The sequence below is a fragment of the Vitis riparia genome, chromosome 18 (assembly GCF_004353265.1).
Source record: "Vitis riparia cultivar Riparia Gloire de Montpellier isolate 1030 chromosome 18, EGFV_Vit.rip_1.0, whole genome shotgun sequence".
Lineage (NCBI taxonomy): Eukaryota > Viridiplantae > Streptophyta > Magnoliopsida > Vitales > Vitaceae > Vitis > Vitis riparia.
In genome coordinates this window covers 35,675,154-35,684,130 of record NC_048448.1, presented here as the reverse complement: position 1 = coordinate 35,684,130, position 8,977 = coordinate 35,675,154, and positions in this window count along the sequence as shown.

Sequence of the window (8,977 nt, the reverse complement as noted above, 5' to 3'; positions counted from 1 at the left end):
CCCAAATCTACCTCCTCGTGTTTTTGGTTGCATGACATTTGTGCATCTACACAAGCACCAACGCACCAAGTTAACTTCCCATGCATTGCAATGTGTGTTTGTTGGATATGCATTGCACAAAAGGGATATCGATGTTACCATCCTCCAACTCGAAAAATGTATATTACAATGGATGTGGTGTTTCATGAAGATTCCATGTATTTTTCATCTGAGTCTGAACTTCAGGTGGAGTACCATAAGGAAATTCAGACTCTCAATTATGATTATCATATCTCTGAGGAAGATGAATCTGAATAATTTGAACTAGTGAACCAAGAAGTGAGTGAGTTGGATATGAGTGGTCAACAATTTGGATCTGAAAATGTCTTCACTGAAATACCAAACCAATCGTCGTCTGTTGAGGGTGTTCTTATTTGGAACCTGATCCATTCATGAAACGGTTACCACATCGTCATAATAGAGGTATTCCTAAACCCACATATGAACCTGAATTGTCTACTAAAGTCAAATATCCCATGAGCAACTATGTGTCTACCCATCGTTTGTCTGAATCAAATAAGTCATTTGTAAATCAATTATCTACTGTAGCTATTCCTAACAGTGTGCAGGAAGCCTTAGCTGATCCAAAGCGGAAAGCAGCCATGAATGAAGAGATGAAATTATTGCAAAAGAATGAAACATGGGAACTCGTAGAATGCCCACCAGGAAAGAAGCCAGTTGAGTGTCGTTGGATCTATACTGTGAAGTACAAGGCAGATGGTAGTATTGAACGATTTAAAGCAAGACTGGTAGCAAAAGGGTACACTCAGACTTATGGAATTGACTACACAGAGACATTTGCACCTGTAGCTAAGATCAACATAATTCGAGTATTACTGTCTTTAACTGCAAACCTAGATTGGCCATTACAACAATTCGATGTGAAAAATGCCTTTCTGCATGGCGAATTATCTAAAGAAGTATATATGGATCTTCCACCAGGATGCATGGTGTCAGAAAAGGAATGTCAAAAGGTGTGTAAATTGAAGAAGTCATTGTATGGGTTAAAGCAATCCCCGAGAGCATGGTTTGGAAGGTTCACAAAGTCAATGAGAGTTTTTGGCTATCATCAAAGTAATTCAGATCACACTTTATTCCTAAAAAAACAACATGGTAAGATTACGACACTCATCGTATATGTGGATGACATGGTAGTTACAGGAAATGATCTTGAAGAAAGAAAAGCTTTGCAAAATTATCTATCTAGAGAATTCGAAATGAAATATCTAGGTCTTCTGAAATACTTTCTTGGGATTGAAGTTTCTCGATCAAGTGAAGGAATTTTTCTATCTCAAAGAAAGTATGCCTTAGATCTTTTACAGGAGACTGGAATGTCGAGATGTCAACCTGTTAATACACCAATAGAAGAAGGTCTGAAATTGTGTGTTGAGCCTAATCAAGTATCAACCGATAAGGAAAGATACCAGAGACTTGTGGGGAGATTAATGTACTTAGCTCATACAAGACCAGATCTTGCTTATGCATTGAGTGTAGTGAGTCAATACATGCATAATCCTGGAGAGCAACATATGAATGCAGTCATGCGTATTTTGAGGTATTTGAAGAATGCTCCTGGGAAGGGAATTTTGTTCGCTAAAAATGTTGATCATCAGAGTATAAAAGTATATACTGATGCTGATTGGGCCGGTGCAGTGGATGATAGGCGATCTACATCTGGTTACTTTACCTTTGTAGGTGGTAATCTTGTGACATGGAAAAGTAAGAAGCAGAATGTCGTCGCTCATTCAAGTGCAGAAGCGGAATTTAGAGGTATGGCTTTAGGACTTTGTGAGGCATTATGGCTAAGACTCCTCTTACAGGATTTAGGTTACCTATCTAGGCAACCAATCCGATTGTTTTGTGACAATAAAGCCGCATGTGACATTGCTCATAATCCAGTACAACATGATCGTACAAAGCATGTCGAGGTGGATAGATTCTTCATTAAGGAAAAGTTGGATGATAAGATTGTGGAATTGCCTAAGATTCGATCAGAAGATCAATTGACCGATATCCTTATTAAAGCTGTCTCAAGTCAAGTGTTCTCAAAATTTTTAGACAAGTTGGGCATGTGTGACATCTATGCACCAACTTGAGGGGGAGTGTTGAGATATTAGAAATGCTTTCCTTATATCATTTAGTATTGAGATATTAGGAAAGTTGAGATATTATGAATATTGAGATATCAGGAATATTGAGATACTAGGAATATTGAGATATTAGGAATATTGAGATATTAGGAAAGTTGAGATATTAAGATATTAGTTGTTATTTCCTTATATCATGCTTTCCTTGTATCATTCTTTCCCATTCTTAAAATAATGATTACCCTCTATATATACTCTGTACATGAACGAATGAAATTATGAATGAAAAAAAAAAAACTATTATTTATCAATTTGAAGATCTTATTGCATCAAACACCAGATCACTATTAGCACAACTTTATTAATAAATGGTGGAAACATTCTCAATAGACAATTAACAATTTTAAGTCAAACATTCCAAAGGAAAGAATTGAAAGAGAAACTAAGCATTGAGCGAGCGCAAGTACTAATCATCAGGATTGCGATTGACGAACACGATCGCATAGAAAGCCTAGATCATTTCGGCATTGTAACTCAACTTGCAAGAAAGACAAAGACCAATCAATCAAGCAATAGGATCTGTTTGAATGCCAAGAAAAAAAAAAAGAGTCAAAGAGAGGCGTGATGCTGCAACAACCATGTCAAAAGCAAACACCACTCAAGGAAGCAAGATTGCAATTAGAATTTCACAACTTGTGATTGGTTGTCGGTAAAATACAAGAAAATACAAATGGGTAGGGTCACTGGAAAGAGCTCATCGTCTATATCTTTTTGTTTTTATTATTTGTTTCTATCTGGTAAAAGATTGTTGTCGTTAAGTTTAGGGTTTAGATTAAATAGAGGTGAGTGAAGATTTGTTCGTTGACAATTAAATTGTTTATTTTTTATAATATTAAATTTAAATTTATAAATATAAAAATTATATATATATATTTTAATAATGAATTTAAAAGTATGAGATATAAGTTTATTAATTCTGTATGCGGCAAATGATTAATAATCTAGTAAAAATTATTTGTTATGAATAAAAATTTATGATAAGATTTTACAAAAGTTATTTACCATAAATTGATATTATGATTAAATTTATTTATTTTTATTATGAATACATCATTCATATTAAAATATCATGAAAATTTATTTATTTTTATTATGAAAACATGATTTTTTTATCATAAATAAAAATTTCATCTCTAAAAAACTTTTTTGCCTTTAAAAAGAAAATCATTACAATTTTTTTTTATCAGAAAATATTATCCATCTCAAGAAATATTGTAGCAAAATAGGAGTTTCTAGTAGGAAAAGATAATAGATAAGGAAAAAAATAAAATATAAAATATAAAATATTTCTATACGTTATTTTAATTATTTTAACTCTTTTTAAAAATGTATAAATTTATAATTAATTATAATTATATTTGATTATTTATTTATTTATTTATTTTTTTTAATGATGAAACCAAATTAAAAAACTATTTTACTTCCCAAAACATAGCTTTAAATAAAAAGAAACGGAAGAGAACAGAGATGTAGTAACTTTCTATGCTTATCTTGGTATTATCTGAGGACATCACATCATCACCTCTCTGACATCATTGGTAGAAGAGATTCAAAGAGGCAGTACAATTCTGTCTTTGTTGTAGCATTATTTAGATGGAATCCTGCATCAAGAAAACGACAAATATGAAGTTTGATCAAGATGTTTGTCCTTCACAACACTTTTTTCTTGAAGATGATGCCTAGCTTTTTTTATTTATTTATTTTTTATAGTTTATTAATTTCTTTTTAAGATTTTGTTTGATTTTCAAAAAAAGATTAAAAAAGAAATGTTAAAAGAAAATGAGGGTTATCAAATTTATAGTCATTCCATAATTTTAATTATGTACTTTGGTTACTTTTTTTTTTAATTTTTATTTTTTAAATTTTATATAATATACATTAGACTAATTATATTATTATCATCATCATCATCATTAATAAATATTACATATTATTATATTATTTATAATATTATAATTATTATTAATATTACATTAACATTATTATTTATATTTTTATTATTGTGATGTCATTTATTACAAATCAACCTGAAAGATATATATATATATATATATATAATTCTTAAAGCTTGTAAGTTCTAATTAATATAATATTTTTTTGATAGTTATATTTTGAAGTAAGATAATTCAAAAATGATAAAGTTTATGTAATGACTCTGTTTTTTTATTTTTAATTATGAGAATAAAAAATTAATTTGTAATATTATTATATGATATTATAGATATTAATATTAATATTCTTATCATTTTTTTTATGTTTTAATGAAACAATAATTTTTAAATTAATTATTATATTATTTATATATATTACTATTAATATCATTCATTTGTTTTGTATTTTTTTGTTAGTCATTTTCTTAGTGCCATGATGCACTCTAAATTCTGCAACCAAGAAAGAATTGGTATATTATTAAAAAAAAAAAATCATGGGATTTTATTTATTTTTAAAATATGATTGAAAAATTCATAAAATATTTAGAAAAATATTTTCACACCCTTATATTTTATACATAAAATTTATTTTTTAGAGAGTAAAACTTTATTTATTAGAGAATTATTAAACACAGTTATCTAAATTTTTTTTTATGAAAAATTTCTCTAAAATATATATATATATATATATTTAAAATTTATAAATTTACATACCTATGAAAGTTAAAACCAAAGATGGTTCGATAATTTAAACCTCGTCCTTGCATGGACTATCGGGTTACAGCTCAATCATGTCTGGGGAATTGGAATCAAGAAAGAAAGAGTGAGATTGCTTCTTACAGTCCTTTTTCTTTCCTTTCTTTTCAGAGGCCCTTGGCTTTTTAAAGTTAAGCTTAGGGTTTAGATTAAATAGAGGCGAGTGAAAATTTGTTCGGTGATAATAAAATTGTTTATTTTTTATAATATTAAATTTGAATTTATAAATATATATATATATATATATATATATATATATTAAATATTGAATTTAAAAGTATGATATATAAGTTTATTAAAAGAAGTATGCCGATTAATAATCTAGTAAAAATTCAAAGATAAAAGAAAAAACAAAAACATTAAATGTAATATCTTTAAAAGTAGATAAGTAAATATTTTTTAATATTGTGGATAAAATTCAAGATGAAGAAACACAAAGAAACTATTTAAAAATTTTAATTCTCAATGAAGATTCAAATAAAATTCAAATTAAACCTATACAATATTCAATGGATGAAATTTATAATAGATTCAAAAAGACTCAAAGACCAATAACTATTAAAGATTTGGAAGAAGAAATAAAAGAAATAAAAACTCAAATAAATCAATTAAAATTAGAAAATGAACAAATAAAAATAGAAAACGAAATAATAAAACAAGAAAATGAACAAATTAGAAATGTAATACAATATAAACAAGATTTTGCTGAAACCTTTGATAATCAAGATCCAGGAATAATAATAGATAATAAACAAACTCCTATAGAATCATTTATAAATACAATAACAAAAATAGATTTTCAAAGATGGTATACAAATATAAAACTCATAATAGAAGATTTTGAAATGGAAATAGTTGTATTAATAGACTCAAGAGCTGATATGAATTGTATTCAAGAAGGATTAATTTATGTTAAATATCATGAACAAACCAGACAAGAACTATTTGCTTAAACATCTGATAATCAAGATCCAGGAATAATAATACCTAATAAACAAACTCCTATAGAATCATTTATAAATACAATAACAAAAATAGATTTTCAAAGATGGTATACAAATGGTATTAGAGCCAAGTTCTGCTTGAGAACCGAGTGGTGTTACGAGTTGGAACAATAATTAATCACAGATTTAGTATTGACTTAGTTCGGGTTGAATTTCCTTTGAACGGATTGGTCAGCCTGTGATAACAGTGTTTAAGGGCAGAAGGAGCGTAAGTCCTGTGTTGATCCGCTTGTGGTGGTCCCTGTTCAGGAAATTATCTAAATTGATTAAGGATAAAATTGTAATTATTTTCTGTGACAATGAGTAATATTGTTAGGGAATTAAGTAGAACTAGTTTTTCAAAATCTCTTAGGTCCCATGATAGTTTTGCATTTGCATTAAATAATTCTGCATATGATTTAGAAAGATCTTTATATAAGATAATCAGCTTTATTGCATCATCACCCGCATCATTAGCTGCATCATCACCTGCATCATCACCTGCATCATTCTATAGTCATCACATAAAATTTAGTATTTCAAAATTTGATGAAGAAATGAGTCAAATAGAAAATCAACTAAAAAATATGTCAAACTTTGTTTCAGAAATTCCTCTTTTTAAAGAAGAGTCTGAGTCAATTATTTTCTCTCATGATAAACCTCCTTTAAACATAAATATCATTAGAAAAAGAAATATTAAAAGAAATTCTTTTGTTCCTGAAGTAGAATTGATCAAAGCAAATTATTTTTCTCCTGAAAATACTGCAAAAAGAAATTATTTTCAACAACTTCATCCTCAAGTTAGAAATACTTTAAGAAAACAATATGAAAAATATATGCAGCAAGTTAGGATGACTATTCCTTTTTTCCTTTGGTTTTTCAAATATAGAAAACCCCTTAAAAGAATTGGAACATTAACTTCAAGAAAAGCAATAGAAAATTCTCCACATAATAAAAAATTGTTAGAGCAACAAAAAACAAATTCAGAAGAGTCAAGTAAAAAATCAAAAGAAGAGTCAAGTAAAACAAAATTTAATCAAATTTTGTTTTCTTCTGCCCCTGGAGGAATCAAAGATAGAAGAAAAAACAATAAAAGAAATTAATGAAATACAAAAAATAGAAAATAAAGAAAAACCAAAAGCAATAAATGTAATATCTTCAAAAGTAGATAAACAAATATTTTTTGATATTGTAGATAAAATTCAAGATGAAGAAACACAAATAAACTATTTAATTTTTTTTAAAAATTTAATTCTCAATGAAGATTCAAATGAAATTCAAATTAAACCTACACAATATTCAACGGATGAAATTTATAATAGATTCAAAAAGACTCAAAGGCCAATAACTATTAAAGACTTGAAAGAAGAAATAAAAGAAATAAAAACTCAAATAAATCAATTAATATTATTCATTTGTTTTTAAAGTAAGTTCTAATTATTATAATATTTTCTTGATAGTTATATTTTAAAGTAAGATAATTCAAAAATGATAAAGTTTATATAATAAAAAAATAATAACTTTGTTTTTTTTTTTAACTTTATTTTAATTATGAGAATAAAAAAATAATTTGTAATATTATTATATTATATTATATTATAGATATTAATATTAATATTCTTATCATTTTTTTTATGTTTTAATGAAACAATAATTTTTAAATTAATTATTATATTATTTATATATATTACTATTAATATTATTCATTTTTTTTTTGTATTTTTTTGTTAGTCATTTTGTTAGTGCCATGATGCACTCTAAATTCTGCAACCAAGAAAGAATTGGTATAGTATATTATATATAAAAAAAAAATCATGGGATTTTATTTATTTTTAAAATATGATTGAAAATTTCATAAAATATTTAGAAAAATATTTTCACACCCTTATATTTTATACATAAAATTTATTTTTTAGAGAATAAAACTTTATTTATTAGAGAATTATTGAACATAACTATCTCATTTTTTTTTTCTGGAAAATTTCTCTAAAAAATAATTTTTTTTTAAATGAAATAAATTTATAAATTTACATACCTATGAAAGTTAAAACCAAAGATGGTTGGATAATTTAAACCTTGTCCTTGCATGGACTATCGGGTCACAGCTCAATCATGTCTGGGGAATTGGAATCAAGAAAGAAAGAGTGAGATTGCCTCTTACATTCCTTTTTCTTTATCTTTCCTTTCTTTTCAAAGGCCCTTGATTTTTTATCGTTAAGCTTAGGGTTTAGATTAAATAGAGGTGAGTGAAAATTTGTTCGGTGACAATAAAATTGTTTATTTTTTATAATATTATTATAATATTAAATTTAAATTTATATATATATATATATATATATTTAATATTGAATTTAAAAGTATGAGATATAAGTTTATTAAAAGAAGTATGCCGTAAATGATTAATAATCTAATAAAATTATTTGTTATGATTAAAAATTTGTGATAAGATTTTACAAAAGTTATTTATCATAAATTGATATTATGATTAAATTTATTTATTTTTATTATGAATACATCATTCGTATTAAAGTATTATGAAAATTTATTTTTTTAATATGAAAACATGATTTTTTATCATAAATAAAAATTTCATCTCGAACTTTTTTGCCATTAAAAAGAAAATCATTACAATTGTTTTTGTCATAAAAGATTATTCATGTCAAAAAATATTGTAGCAAAATAGGAGCTTCTAGTAATGAAGATAATAGCGAAGGAAAATTTTCTTTTTTTTTATAAGTTATTTTAATTATTTTAACTCTTTTAAAAAATATATAAATTTATAATTAATTATAATTGTATTTGATTTTTTTTATTTTTTATTTATTTTTAATGATGAAACCAAATTAAAAAACAATTTTACTTCCCAAAACATAGCTTTAAATAAAAAGAAACGGAAGAGAAGAGAGATGTAGTAACTTTCTATGCTTATCTTGGTATTATCTGAGGACATCACATCATCACCTCTCTGACATCATTGGTAGAAGAGAAACAAAGAGGCAGTACAATTCTGTCTTTGTTGTAGCATTATTTTGATGGAGTCATGCATCAAGAAAACGACAAATATGAAGTTTGATCAAGATGTTTGTCCTTCACATCACTTTTTTCTTGAAGATGATGCCTA